We start from the raw sequence: 15,191 nt of genomic DNA, 5'->3' as shown, positions 1-15,191 counted from the left end.
GTCGGACGCGTGCGAGGAGCTTGGATGGGGGCGTCGCGATTAGCTGGGCTGGGGGCGTTGGGCTCACAGCCGCAGGGCCGCGCCCTCCTTAAACTGCGAGGCGGTGGAGCCACACGCTGGGAGCGCTGGTCCCCAGGGCGACAGCTACTACGCCACCGCTCTGTCCTGTCCCCAGGCCCGGCATCATCGAGTGGGACTTTCTGCGACGCCCCCAGCCACGCACACGAGCGCGCCCGGGGGCGGGGCCTTCATCTGCCCCGCCTTGAGGCCCCGCCCCGTCGAGCCGGCTTTGGCCTCCAGCGAAAGCTTCTGCTGCGGTCCCGGGTCAGCGCCGGGACCTGAGCACCTCCCTACTTCTCTGCTTGCTTCCCGCGGTCTCCCAAGAGGGTATCTCGCTACTGTCCTCACCCGCTGCGACCCTCTCTTCAAACATCCAGCCAATTTCTAGCCAACTTCAGGTTAGCAGTGCGAGCCCAGCCGTGTGTAGGGCATGGATCTTACGGGTTCATAGTGTCCCAGAGAAACCCTACCCTTTTCCGTTCCTTTCTTGGCTCGACCCATTTTCGACTGCAGGGCCATATACAAGAAACTAAATCACACCGAGCCTCGGTCTTTTCTTGTGTAAACCAGGATACTACTTCGTAGATAGATTGTCAGGCGTCCTGTATATACAGGATATATTAATGATTTCCTCCTGCGTCTTGTATTGACTTTATCAGGATGCCTTAAATGTACTGTATTACTATTTTTTGCAATTAATTACAGAAATGTTAGAGCTATTTTTTCCGGCAAGGTAATTGGCTTTTAAATCCCTTAAACGGCAACACTAGCTGAAAACCTACTTACACGAATAAAAGATCTGGACAATCCCTACGATTTGTCCAGCAGGTTTAGCTGAAGGAAGACCAAAAGAAAGGACTAGAAAGTAAAAGTACTTATTTCTCATATTTAAGAAAGGAAAATACTTGTGGCTCAAATTCAAAGTCGCGAACAACCTCCATTATTTGGAGATAAGTTCACATCAGTACACAGGCTCTGAAAATTAGCCAATCAGCGACAGGCTCACTCCAGTTGCTCGCTTTAGACAACAGCCAATCAGCAAGTGCCTCACACCAGGGACCAGGCTTCTTAAAGTAAGCGGGTCTTCAGATACCTTACAACAGTGACCTCTAACAGAGCTGGGAGTCTGTCAATTGCTGGACGCTCGAGCTTCGGAAACTGCCAATCCCTGAACGCTAAGCTTCTCAAAACATTTAAGATCAGTTCTGGCTTTGTTTAGGGAGATCGTGCCTTAAAAGTACAGCTCTCCTTTACAGACAGAGGAGAAATTCATTTTTTTTTCCGCCCCAGAGTCTGAGTTCAATACATCCCCGACTCCACCCCGCGCAAGTTCGAAGTTTGCAACTCATAAAATTCAGTTCTCATTTACCGTTAGTTATGAGTTTGGACTTGTGACAAACGCAATGTCGCAGCCATGAGATTTATCAAATGCAACCTTTTTAATTCTCGTGATGGTTGTTATTACCATTTTTTTTTTTTTACAGTTCTATGGATATATTCACAAAGTGGTACTATCACCACCACAACCAGTTTTAGACCATTTTCATCATCACTACAAGAAACCCTGAGCCTTTTAGCAGGCATTCCTCCATTTCTCCACAACCATCACAGCCTTGGGCAACTACAAATCTTTCCCTCTCCATGAATTTGCCTATTCTGAACATTTCACATAGACAGAATCATACAATGTGTGGTCCTTTGTAACTGACTTATTTAGCATGTTTGCAAATCTCATCAGTGTTGTAGCATGTACCAAAAATTTTATGGTTGTATAATACTCCATTGGATATGTGGATATAGCACATTTTTCTTATTTATCAGTTGATGAACATTTGGGTTCTTTCCACTTTTTTACTATAAGGCTGCCATGAACATTCATGTATAAGTTTTTGTGGGGACATGTTTTCAATTCTCTTAGGTATGTAACCTAGGAGTGGCATTACTAGATCTTCTGTATTTAACCTATTGAAGAACCTCCAAACTGTTTTCTAAAATGGCTGCACAATTTAAATTCCCCCTAGCAACATATACAAGTTCTAGTTTCTCCACATCCTTGCCAATACTGATTATCCATCTTTTTTATCATATCCATCCCAATGGGTGTGAGTGGTATCTCATTGTATTTTTTATGGTTTTGTTTGTTATTTACTGTATTTTTTGTTATTTATGTTTATTTTGTTATTTATGTTTATTTTGTTATGTTTTTATGTTATTTACATTTCATTGTTTATTGTAGCAACATTGGTTTATAACACTATGTAAATTTCAGGTGTACAACTGGCATAATTTGACACGTTCTTGCCAACATCACTATGGTTTTGGTTTGTATTTCCCTGATAGCTAATGATGTTGATATTTTCATGTACTTGTTAGCTATTTGTATGTCGTTTGGAGAAATGTCTATTTAGATCTTTTGCTTATTTTTATTGGGTTACTTGTCTTTTTATTATTAAGTTGTGTTCTTTACATATTATAGATACAAGTCCCTTATCAGATATATGATTTGCAAAAATTTTCCTCCATTCTGTGGATTGTCTTTTCATATTCCTGATTCTTGTGTCCTTTGAAGCAAATTTTTTAATTTCAATGATATTCCATCTACCTATTTTTTTCTTTAGTTGTTTGTACTTTAAGTGTTATATTTAAGAAACTATTGCCTAATACAAGTTCATGAGAATTTACAACTACATTTTACATTTTCTTCTAAGAGCTTAATAGTTTTGGCTCTTATATTTAGGTAAGGTATTTGATTCATTTTGAGTTAATTTTTGCATTTGGTGTGAGGTAAGGGTCCCACTTCATTCTTTCGCATGTGGCTATCCAGTTGTCTCAGCATCATTTCTTGAACAGACTATTCTTTTCTCTTTGAATTGCCTTGGCACCCTTGTTGAAAATAAATTGTATTATCTCCTTTTGACTTGTATATATTTGAACCCCAAAATGCCAAAATGCAAGTGTGAATTTCATGAAAATTTTTCTGAACAGTAAACATTTATTAAATGAGGAAAAATTCTTTTGAAGCACTTTGTGCAGTATGCAAGTGTTCATTCAATATTGAAAATGGTGGACAGTCAGATATGATCCAGGATATACTAACAGCTAAGCATAAAAGATGTGTGATTTCTTCAACTTGTATCAAGAAAGCAATAAAATAACAAAATTTTGATTAAGAGAAATTTAAATGAAGAAAATAAAAAAAAATCACAGCAGAAATTATAATGGCCTCCCATACTGTGCATTGTCATCAGTCTTTCAGCTCAAATAACTCTTTGAATGTACTGCTACCAGAAATATTTTCTAATTCCAAAGTTGCCAGCAAAATTCCAAATGCCAGGACAAAATTACTGCAATAATTTAAAATGTAATAACTCCATTTACTGTTGCAGTGATTATCAAAGCTCTAAATGGCTCATCTTTTTATGGAATCATCACGGATGCAAGTAATTACAATGCAGAAAAATGTTCCTTTTGCTTGTGTAATACTTTTCTTGTGAAAAGGCTCACTTGTAATGCTATTTTGAATAAAATCCCTTCTAGATGAGACTTCAGAAACGAGCAAATTTTTTTGCAGAGACTTTCTCAATGAGTTATGAGTTAATGAGGAAAATTGTACTGCTTGTGGTGTAGATAATACAAATATAAATGTTGGTAGAAGTTTGCATAAAGGTGCAGATATTGTTTATTCAAAGTTGAAGTAAAGCATAAATAATTGTATGGAAGCAATTGGCTGTCCTGCTTGTATTCTGATTAATGCTGCTCAAACAGCATCTGATGTCCTTCCTATTGACTATGAGAAGTAATTGTCATGAAATTGTTCTCTTATGCCACCAGCATTTATACTGTTCAAACTGAACAATTAAGGGATTTTTGTGATTTTGTTGGCATTCAGTATTGTTCATTTCTCTTGCATTCAAAAACCAATTAGCTCTCTTTAACAAATGGAGTCTAGAGAATCCTCAGTTTATTTGAAGCACTGAAATCATACTTGAATTCTAAGGAAAAGGCCCCCAAAATTCTTACTGACTTTTAAAATAATCCATTAAGGGGAACCTATTTATTTCTTGTTCACAATTTACAATCATCTCTTTAGAATAGGATTATGCCAATTGAAAGGAGAGAAAACTGTTATTGAAACACTTCATTGCTTAAGGGAACTGTTGAATGCATCAAAGAAATGATTGATGAAGAAAAATTTATCCTTTAAGTATTAAAGCTATTCTAAATAGGGACAGGAAAAAAATTCTGACATGAAGTGAGTGATTATTACAGCACTTGTCATGACTACATTTTTTTATTTCATCTCATGAAGAATTTTGATTCTTTTATAAGGTTATTACTAACTACTCTTCCAGCATGGAGACAGGTGGAATCATTATGTGTAGTGTTGAAAAAGAAAGGAATAAAAATCGATAGCAATGTTCTTTTTTGTCAATGGACAATATTTTTAAAAGTTATTAACCAAGAGATGCAGCATAATACTGGAAAATGGAAAAGCCAGTCATGCCATGAAATATGGTATTTGCTTCAATTAACTAAATTCGAAGAGCAATTTTCAGGGCTGTTAACTTTATTCTAGTGCATGTTCAGTATACTGGCTCATAACACTAACGCTGAGCATGTTTTCTCATTAATGAAAATCCTGTTGACAAATAACTAAATAAGTGAGATGTGACCACTGTAGAAACTATGATACAAAGTAAATGAAAATAGATTGTATGTGCAAGGAACTTTATAAGCAAATTCCATAAAATAAGGAACTATTAAGGAAAACCAAATGGTCAGGAAGATATAATCAAATGAAGAAGAATGTAATTTAGACCCTTAAAATTTATTTCCTCTAAATAACAAATATTTTTAGTATATATCCCACACAGTGCTTTTCTTTCCTATCTATGTATATATGCATAAACAATTAGATGTAATTCAAATTTAACTAGGCTCCCTATTTTTTATTGCTAATTCTGGCAACCTTACTCTTGGGTGATCTGAGATACTATGTGTTATCCACTTAACAAGGGTCTTTAAAAGCTTTTCCCCAATCTTTTTTTTTTTTTGGAAGTATAATTTCCTTACAATAAAATAGATAATAAAATGTACAGTTTAATGAGTTTTGACAGGTGTATACGTTATAGAATCATTGCCCCCTAATCAGGATACTGAACATTTCTATGACCACAGAAAGTTCCCTGAGGCCACTTTGCAGTCAAATCTCCACCCCTGGTCGCAGACAACCACTGATTTGATTCTGATGGCCATAGATTAGTCCTGTCTGCTCTTGAAATTTATAAAAATGGAATTAGCATAATGAATTTGAGATGTATTTACCTTCCTATACATATCAGTAGGTTATTCCTTTTATTGATGAGTAGTTTTGCACAGTTTGGACATAATTTGTTTATCCATTTACTAGTTGATGGACATTTGAGTTGTTTCCATTTGGGGGCTATTATGTATAAACTCCTATAAACATTCATGTATAAGTCTTTGAGTGGCCATATGTTTTAATTTCTCTTGGGTAAATACTTAGAGTGGAATTTCCTGGTTATATAGTACATGTATTTTTATCATTATAAGAAAACATCAAACAGTTTACCAAAGTGGCTGTGCCTTTTTATACACCTGCCTGCGGTATATGAGAATGCCAGTTGCTCCATATCCTCATCAACACTTGGTAGTGTCAGTCTTTAACCTTTCTCCTGGGTACATAGTGGTTTCCCATTGTTTTTAATTCCCATTTCCCTACCGATTATGTTGGGTATGTTTCATGTTCTTATTTACCATCTGAATATCTTCTGTTGTGAAGTGCCTTTGAAATATTTTGCCCATTTTAAAATCTTGGTTCATTTGTATTTTATTACTGAGTTAAGTGAATTCTTTACGTATTTTGGGTATGAGTTGTTTCCTGGATATATGCATTGGGAATGTTTACTCCCGGTCGGGGCGGGGGGGTGCATTTTCATTTTGTTAAGGGTGTCTTTTATGGAGCAGAATGCTTTAATTTTCATGAAGTCTAATTTTTTCCAATTATTTAAGAGGTGAATGTGGCTGGCTATGGTGTTTAGGGGTGTGGGAATGATGAGGAAATTTGGGGAATTTCATTAAAAACTAATCAGCTTTCTGCTTTTGCAAATATGCTTGCTTTCTGCAGATAGGCTTATTGCATGCAAGAGCTCCTGCAAGAGCTCCCTTGCACTTTGCTCGACTTATAAATGTAACTGTTTGTACTCCAGCAGCTCTCCCTCCCTGTAACAATCTGTGTTTACTGGTTGCCCATAGCAACTCCACCCTTCTGTCTGTTACTACTTGAAATCAGCATAGCAACTCCTGCTGTATGTAGCAGTTTATGTTCAACCTGACCAATCAGCTTATGTAAAGCTTTTCCTATATAAAGAGATGTTTCCACTGAGAACCTGCCCAGATCTTCAGAGCACTAGCTGTCTGGGACCGCATGTAATAAATTTTGAATTCTCCTTCTCTCTGAGTGAACTGCTTGGTTTTTTGCTGATCTGATTTTTGGAGCTTTGGGGATTTTTCCACAACATTTTTGGAGGCCCCAGCAAGATTCCAACCACGCCGGTCCCTTGAGCTGCCGGACTGGTGGCACGGCCTGGCTGAAGCGAATGAGAACCAAGACGACTGAGGAGATGTGTCACCTGGATATTTCACATTCTCTTTCAGATTGGTGCCCCGACTCCCTGGCATGGCTGAGCCACCAACTGGACTTATGGCAGAGAAGGACTAAATTCACCAGAAGCAACTTCAAGAATATCAGAAAAGGTACAACCAAAGTGTATAATTAATTATTTTATATTTAGTTGATAATCTATTTTATTTTTAAAGAACCAGGTTTTAATATCTTTATGTTTTTGAGCTCATTATTATTGATTTTGACATGATTATAGGCACCAGATTGGAGGTAAAACAAAAAGTAAATTAAGGAGTAAGATAATTGGGAATTAGGAACCAAAAAGTAAGGAAAGTAAAGTAAGGTCAGAGCACTAAGTCAATCTGAGGTCCCGGGACAGCCCCCAAACCAGCCCCTCTGTCAGAGGGAAGAGTAGGAACACCTCCTTATTTTCAGGAAACCTGAGGGATAATAGGTTCATCAGGAGTCTCTACGGGGACAGAGTCTAGGAGTCTCCCCATTGGGGGAGGTGTTAGGTTAAGGCACAGACTCACTAGCCAAGAGTAAAACCTGCGTTATTCTGGTGGGGGAGGAGCGCTGCTTTAGCCCGATGTGTGATTGTGAGTGAATGAGTGTCTTGACCGACCTGCTGGTAAGGTACGAGTTTGTAGCCCCACGGCTGGGCACCCTTAAGGTCCCCTAAAAGCCATGGGGTTCATTTGGGCTCATTCTGCGGGTCCGTGGTGAATGGCACATGGCCTATGGCAGCATCAGACTAGTGTCTGATCGTGAGTCACAAAGCTATAGCTAAGCATCACCTAAGCTCCCCGAGAGGGGACACAGCCAGATGAGTACCTGAACGGTCTCCTCTTTGGAGGGGCTCCCCACCCTTGTTTGTCTTTGCGTCACCATTGCAGGGTGGAATAAGTGGGTCAACACTAAGTAAAAGGAGTTCTATTACCCTCCAGAGGGCAACCAGTCACCCTCCATGAATTAAGGAGAAGCGGCTCCTTGCTCACTAGCACACACATTAAGGAATGGTGGGAGGTGTGCGAAAGAGAGTGAGTGTTGACTGACTAAGACGTAGCTTACTAAGAAGCAAGAGCTGAGCTCTGATCTACGGTTCCGTGGTGATCCTCATATGGCTTACGGTGGCCCCATTGGATTTCCATGAGGAGTCTACACCAGGTGGGTCATGGGTTTACACCGACCCACCAATGCTAACAGATGCCTTAAATTCAAGTGAGTGGCGTCCCGTCCAATTTCCTGATCCTTCCCATCCTTCTTGTGGCATGATAGTTGTCTGTCATGGGAGGCGCGGGAGGTACCTCAGATCTTTATGAAGGAATGAGGCATGTCGAAGAAGGCTTGAGTAAGCAGAAAGGAAAGTGTTTTTAGTAACAAAAGGTATAAAGAATGGAAACTTAGATTGAAGGTAAAAGAAAAATATTTGTCTCAGAGGTGGTTGCTGAAGGAGTGAAAAGAGGCAAACTGAAGGAGTAAAAAATATGTAAAAGAAGGTTCGTGGAAGTAGTGGAAGGTTTGTGAAGGGAAACTTTGAGAGAGATTTTCTGAGGAAAAGTGTAAAAGAAGGCTATTGGAAGAAATCTTGAGAAATTTTACGTAATTAAGCTAAATAAGGTTGGAAATTTAAGTGTCGAAAGTAAGCCGATGTAAAATTGGAATTGTGCTAAGATTATTGGTCTGCTATGAAAAGGTTTTCTGAATAGAAAACTAGAATTCTGTATGTTGACAAATTAATTTTGGTGTTTTGTGTTGCTTTAACCAGGTTTCTGGAACTTCAGAGGGTATACTGACATCAGCCTCTGTGCCTAATTTTCAAAGGAAGTTTCTTGCAAATATGGAGAAAAATTCCTCTAAGTCAACTGTCTTAGACTGTATGTTGGAAAACTTTAAAGAAGGTTTCTAAGAGGGGTACAGGGTCACGCTGGCCTCAGGAAGCCTTCGTATTCTTTGTGAGCTCGAATGGCCCGCTTTAGGCGTAGGTTAGCCCCTGGAAAGGACCCTAGACCTCCCCACAGTGAGAGCAGTATATTGAGTAGTGACAGGGACCCCAGGATATCTAGACCAAGTTCCATACATAGAGACGTCGTTGCAGACAGCTGCTGGTGCTCCCTTGGGTTCGGTTCAATGCAAATAGGCAGGGACAGAATAAGGAATTTGTGGCCCGATTGGTTAGGCATAAGGACAAGGTGTCAGCAAAATTAATCCAACAAGGGGACCTCAAAGAGGAAACTAACTTCCAACAGTCGTACACCTCAGTAGCTCTGTCAACCCCCACGAGGCCACTTTACTATCAATTGCCGGACAGGCTTCCACCATCATCACCTTTGCCACCCCTTATCGTCCCAGAGCCCCAGACTGACACTATGCCCTCCATCTCGTTTAAGTTCGACTCCTCAAATCACTCCGCCTGGTATATGGGCAAGTGTCTTGCGAGGAGGTGCAGGCCTGGCTCCAGGGCCAGCTCCACAGCATGTTCCTAGTCCATGATTCCTCTGCCTTCTCTAGGGACTATGTGCTGTCCATATCTGAAAATACATGAGTTTCCCACACCTTATCAACTCGCTATCCAAACACTTATTTAAGATCAGGGACCTGGAGTTCGATAGCTTGCCAGCCCTGCTAGAGTTTTATAAAACTCACTACCTGAACACCACCACCCTGATGGAGCCTGCAGCTAAGTATCTAAGCATATCAGAATATGTACAAACTCTCTGTTATTTTCCTGGGAATGATGGTGAAGACCTGCCCTTTCAGAAGGATGAGTTCCTAGTGATAATAGAAAAGCCTTTTGTTAGAGAGCTTATAAAACCCCCATCACATAGAATACATGAAAAGTCCAAATTAAAGGCAAAGGCTAGAGCTGGGAAGCCAACAGACATGTCAAGAATGGCGTAGGTACACCAGAGACCAGAGGAGTCGCCCATAAGTTCTATGAGAGATTATGCAAGGCATATTGGGTATATACCCCTTTTGACCCTGAAGCACGAGAAAACCAGTATATGGTTAACGCAGCATTTGTGGCCCAATCCTCCACCGACATCCGCCGCAAACTTTGATAATTAGAGTGCTTTGCTGAGATCAACACCCAGCTACCGAAGGTCACAAACAAAGTATTTGAGAACAGCGACCAGAAAGCCAAAGGGATAAATGTGTTCTTGTTAATAGCTGCAACAGGAAACTCAGGTCCAGAACAATAGACTATTGCTCCCCTCCGAAAAAGAGAGACCAGAAGGAGACCTCCACCTCGCCGTGACCAATGTGCCTACTGTAAGGAGACTGGACATTGGAAGAATGAGTGCCCTCACCATGAGAGACAAGAAAAATTCAACCAAGCTTGTAAAGGAAAGTACCAGCCTTAGCCAGTCATCCAAAAAGCTCATCGACCAGGCCGAAGAACAGTCAGTCTAGGAATGATTGGGCTCCCTGTTCCTAGACCCTCAGCAATTAACTTATAGTTACAATAGAAGTAGGGGGCCAATCATTGACTTTTACAGTAGATATTCCATGGGAGCAGCTTCATTCATACAGGACAGCAGGAAGCCGGCTACGCAATAACAGCTGCTGGTGAGGTAATCAGAGTTAAGGTTCTGCTACAGAGCTGGTCACCACAATGGACTGAACTATGGGCCCTCATCCAGGTATTACAACAGGCTGAAGGGAGACGGGCCAACGTCAACAAAGCTCAAGGTATGCCTTTGTTACCTTGCACATACTTAGGGCCTTTCACCAAATGGGGGAGTTATAAATGGCTAAGGGAAAAGAAGCTCCACATGGCTAAAAGGCTGCAAAGTTTAGGGAAAGTTAAATGCATGTACCGGACCCACGGAACCACCATAGCTAGTTTTATCAGGAGACCTGAGACCCTGCCCTAATTAAGGGTAGAAAAAGGAAAAGAGCTCCATGAAACCCCAGTAGGCAGGAACTACAGCCATTCTCAGCAGGCAGCAGATACAGAAGAAGAGACCTCCAGTCCCTCAACATCCATATGAGTAATAACAAGGGGTTCATGGCTTATAGAAAATAATTAGGCAGGAAAATTAGTGAAAAGGAGGTTTCTAGGTCTACCTGTAAAGATACCAAGGTCATTCTATATTTGAAGGGGCCCGCAAAAACCTCCAATGGTAAGGAAGTTAGGAGAAAGAACGTCCTAGATTAATAGTAAACCTTGAAAATGCCCCACCATCTTCAGGTCTTAGGAATAATCCCCTGCCACATCACTAGAGAAACTTTAGGAAGAGCCTCTACCCTCTTGAGGAATTAGGTACACCCCTGTCAGCCAGAAGAAAAAGTATAGATTAAAGATTGGAAAGAGAAGCTGTTCCGACCAAGCTATACAAGTAATCCTATTCTGTAAAAGATTGGAACCAAGAAGGAGTACTATAAATTTTAATACAGTGTATTACCCTAAATTAAAGCAACCTTGGGTCAGGATTGAAAATACTGTGTGAAATATCTGCTAAAATGTGTTTTATAATTTGGTTTAGCCAAAGTGTTCATTGGTCCAACATAGAAGATGTTATTAGAATATAAGATTGTCGAATTTTATAAAGGGTTTAGCCTAATATGACATTTTATAAGGTAGTCGTCATTGAATTATATACTGCTGTATCCAGTTCAAGTACATTTGTCTGTAAAATCAACTAAAATACTACTAATTCAATTAGATTCTCTCAGTCTTGCCTGGTTTGTCAGTGTGGTTAAGCATAAGGATCAGCCATTTGAACTGTCCAGATATTCATCCCAGTTGACTCCTGCAGAAAACACCCTTTGTAGACAGTGCAGACGGATTTCAATGGCTCTGTAAAGACAACATGCCCTGCTCCAGCCACAAGCCGGAAGCTGGCTGGTCTACGCACGGCAGAAGCCTGAGGAATTTCATCGTAGGACTTCTTATAATTAGACACTGGGGAAGGAGAGAAATTAGAGCAAAAACTGTAAGTTGTATATCCATGTCACTAGAGGAGGGGGTCAGAATTTTCTATAGCTACTATAAATGTCAGAGACCTCAAAAAGGGACCTGTACCTATAACTAGACTCAATAGGTAATCAGCCCCTATGTATGTTACAACTCAGATGAACCTCCTTCACTAAAACAGTTCTGAAATAAAGGAAGCCTTGAGGGAACACGGGAGGATAGACAGGCAAGACCATATTACCCCAGAATAGGGTAAAATGTAAGGGCAATTCTTGATTCATCTACTTGATAAAATATGTAACTTCTAGAGTTTTAATTAAATCACAGTGCAGCTCAATGATGTCTTTTCCTTTTTCCAAAGAGCTGAGATAGAAGTACAATGTTCGATCCCTGCCCATTGGAAAAGGTGATGAAGTTCAGGGCAGCAAATTAGCAAGGTGGTCAGAGTTTATAGGAAGAAATATGTCATCTACATTGAACGAGTGCAGCAGGAGAAGGCTAATAACATAACTGTTCATGTGAGCATTCACCCCAGCAAGGTAGTTATTACTAGACTAAAGCTGGACATAGACCACGAAAGGATCCTTAGACACAAAGCCAAACCTTGCCAAGTAGGAAAGGAAAAGGGCAAATATAAGGAAGAAACAATTAAGGAGATACAGGAATAAGGTATTGAATAGTCTGTAAATAGAAATAAAAATTTACAGTCAATCTTTTGAAGTGTTGGCCAAACTTCAGATTGTAAGGCACATTCATAAAGTTTTGAGAGTGTAAGAGGGGGATATAGGAAAGGAATGAGTATATTAAAATAGATTTCAATAATATTATTGAAATCTACTAGCACCTCGTTTTGTAAACAGATTTAGATAACCCTAAGATTTGATGCTTGTGCTACTATAAGCCAGAGCCAAGGACAGGAAGGGAGATCATGTGGATCCCTCATCTGGGAATAAAGCTACAGGACAAAAGAGAAGTATATATGTCCCCATGCACTTCTTGGGGAACAAGTAGTGCCTATTGGTGGTCATGTATTTTATGGGCTACTTAGGAGAAGGGCAACACTAATAAGAAAGGGGAGTATCTAGGAAAAGGAGTAGCCTTATCAAATTGCACCAAACATATGTGCAACTCAGTAAAGAATAACTGACCTCTATAATCCTCGTTGGAGTTTTGGGGAAGAGTTAACACTTGGTATCGATGGGACAGGACCAGATCTCTATATTCGAATTTGTATTCTCAGGAGAGGTCTACTATTAGAGGGTACAACTCAAGTTTACTAGGTTTATAAGTCCTTTTTCAAAGAAATAACCAGGCCCCAGCTCCCAGGGTTGCAACCAAACAAAAACTTGTTTCTTAGAATAGTCAAAGGAATAGCTCACTCCCTAAACATCTCTTCCTGCTATGTATATGGGAGAGCTCTAGTAAGGAGCAGGTAGCCTAGGGAAACTACAAAACTGGTTCCTACCTAGGTAATGCCAGAAATAACAGTCCCACATAGTGGTGATCTGTAGATTTTAAGACATATTATACAGAACAATACTGCTGGGCTAGAGGTAGAAAGAACTCACAAGGTTAGTCGAAAACTTACATGAAGCATGCATGTAAAAGGTAAAGGTAAAAGAGAAAAGTAAGAAATGCATTAGCTAGATTTTCAGAGCTAATTAGTGTCTGGCAGAACCTAGGCAGGGTCCAAGACTGAACAGCCCCACATAGGTTTTACTAGATTTGTAGGAGCATAGCCTATATCTGCCTCCCCAGGAATTAAAAAGGAAAATTATGTAAATGGCATGATAAAATCTTCCTTATCCTCTTAACTCTGAAAACAGAGGAACAGCTTAATCACCTGGTCCCACAACTCTTACAATAGGCAACAAGAGAAATTCAAATAGGGGAAATATAATAAATTGAAGTAGTCTGAAAAAGCGTCAAAGGCCAAATGTAATCACAGGCTCAGAGAAGTAAAAGATGGAAAGGTAACAAATTAAGCCAGGAAGTTTGTGCTCTGGAAATAGTGCCACAAGGCAAGATAGAAATTTAAGTGGTGAGGCAAGTTAAATACCACCAGATAGGAGATAATAAGTGGCCCCCAGAACGAATAATCCAATACTGTGGGCCTGCCACTTAGGCAGAGGATAGGTATTAAAGAACCATACCCCCATTCGCATCCAATTGCAAGCAGTTTTAGGATGAAAGCAGGAAAGCCTTGACCCTCCTTGCACATCAACAGACTCAGATGAGAAATGTCACCTACCAGAACAGATTGGCACTAGAGTATTTGTTAGCAGCAGAGGGAGGCGTATATAAGAACGTCAGTCTCATTAACTATCATATATAGGTAGATGACTAGGGCCAGGCAGTTAGGGACCTTGCTGAACAGATAATAGAACTGACACATATGCCCATACAAGTATAGCACGAATAAGACTCCGATACCTTCTTTAAAGGTTCTTTACTTTCGGAGGCGATGCACTAACTTAGAGATAGTAAGGGTATATTTTACAGAGCTGCACTGGACATGACAGGATTTACCACTTGATGGATACAGCAAGTGGCACCTGAATGGGAACCTAGGTATAGGAAAGCATGTAAATAAGGTGGGGAAAACTCCCTCAGAAAGGTATATACAGAAGATAAAAAGGGAGAAAATACAGATCACAGCCTAGAAGAATTTGAGAAAAACATGCCTGTTAAATAAGTTTAAGGAACAGGCTGTCTTTATCAGGAGTAAAATATAAGACAGCAAGAGTCAGAAGATCCTTTATATACAAATGTTTAAGGCCATAGGAAAAAGAAAAACTGCAGTAAAGACCTTTATGTAATCAATTATAAGTCTCTAGTCCAGGGAAATCAAGAAGGAAATCAGAAAGGCGATGCTCTAAAAGAATTTAAATGGGCATCAAAAGAGGGGAATGATGAAGAAATACGGGGAATTTCATTAAAAACTAGTTGGCTTTCTGCTTTTGTAATTACGCTTGCTTATTGCATGCAAGAGCTCCCTTGCACTATGCTGGACTTATAAATGTAACTGTGTACTCCCGCAGCTCTCCCTCCCTGTAACAATCTGTGTTTATTGGTTGCCCATAGCAACTCTGGCCCTTCTGTCTGTTATTACTTGAAATCTGCATGGCAAATCCTGCTGTATGTAACAGTTTATGTTCAAGCTGACCAATCAGCTTGTGTAAAGCTTTTCCTATATAAAGAGATGTTTCCACTGAGAACCTGCCTAGATCTTCAGAGCACTAGCTGTCTGGGACCGCATGTAATAAATTTTGAATTCTCCTTCTCTCTGAGTGAACTGCATGTAATAAATTTTGACTTTTCCTTCTCTTGACCCTGAACTGCTTGGTTTTTCGGAACTGCTTGGTTTTTCGCCGGTCTGATTTTTCGAGCTTTGGGGATTTTTCCACAGCAGGAACAGGCAAGGTAGGAAGGCCTGGACCAGCTAAGAGAACCTAATGATAACAATTGCCCTCCCCTCAATGATTTATATCATGATCTTTTTAAAAAATTTATTTTTCAATTAGAGTTGACATACAACATTATATTAGTTTCGGGTGTACAACA

General features: G+C 40.0%; 1 long non-coding RNA gene across 1 annotated transcript; it reads left to right on the top strand.

Moving 5' to 3' along the window:
- Positions 1-70: 70 nt before the first annotated feature.
- LOC107196405 lies at positions 71-14,917 on the top strand. Its single transcript, XR_001517791.2, has 3 exons — positions 71-458; positions 6,739-6,837; positions 8,475-14,917. It is a non-coding gene; the product is annotated as an uncharacterized LOC107196405 (long non-coding RNA).
- The last annotated feature ends 274 nt before the right edge of the window (positions 14,918-15,191 follow it).

This window comes from Pteropus alecto, unplaced genomic scaffold (genome assembly GCF_000325575.1).
Source record: "Pteropus alecto unplaced genomic scaffold, ASM32557v1 scaffold45, whole genome shotgun sequence".
Lineage (NCBI taxonomy): Eukaryota > Metazoa > Chordata > Mammalia > Chiroptera > Pteropodidae > Pteropus > Pteropus alecto.
Note: the sequence above shows the minus strand (reverse complement) of the source record. Positions and strands in the feature narration are given on the sequence as shown.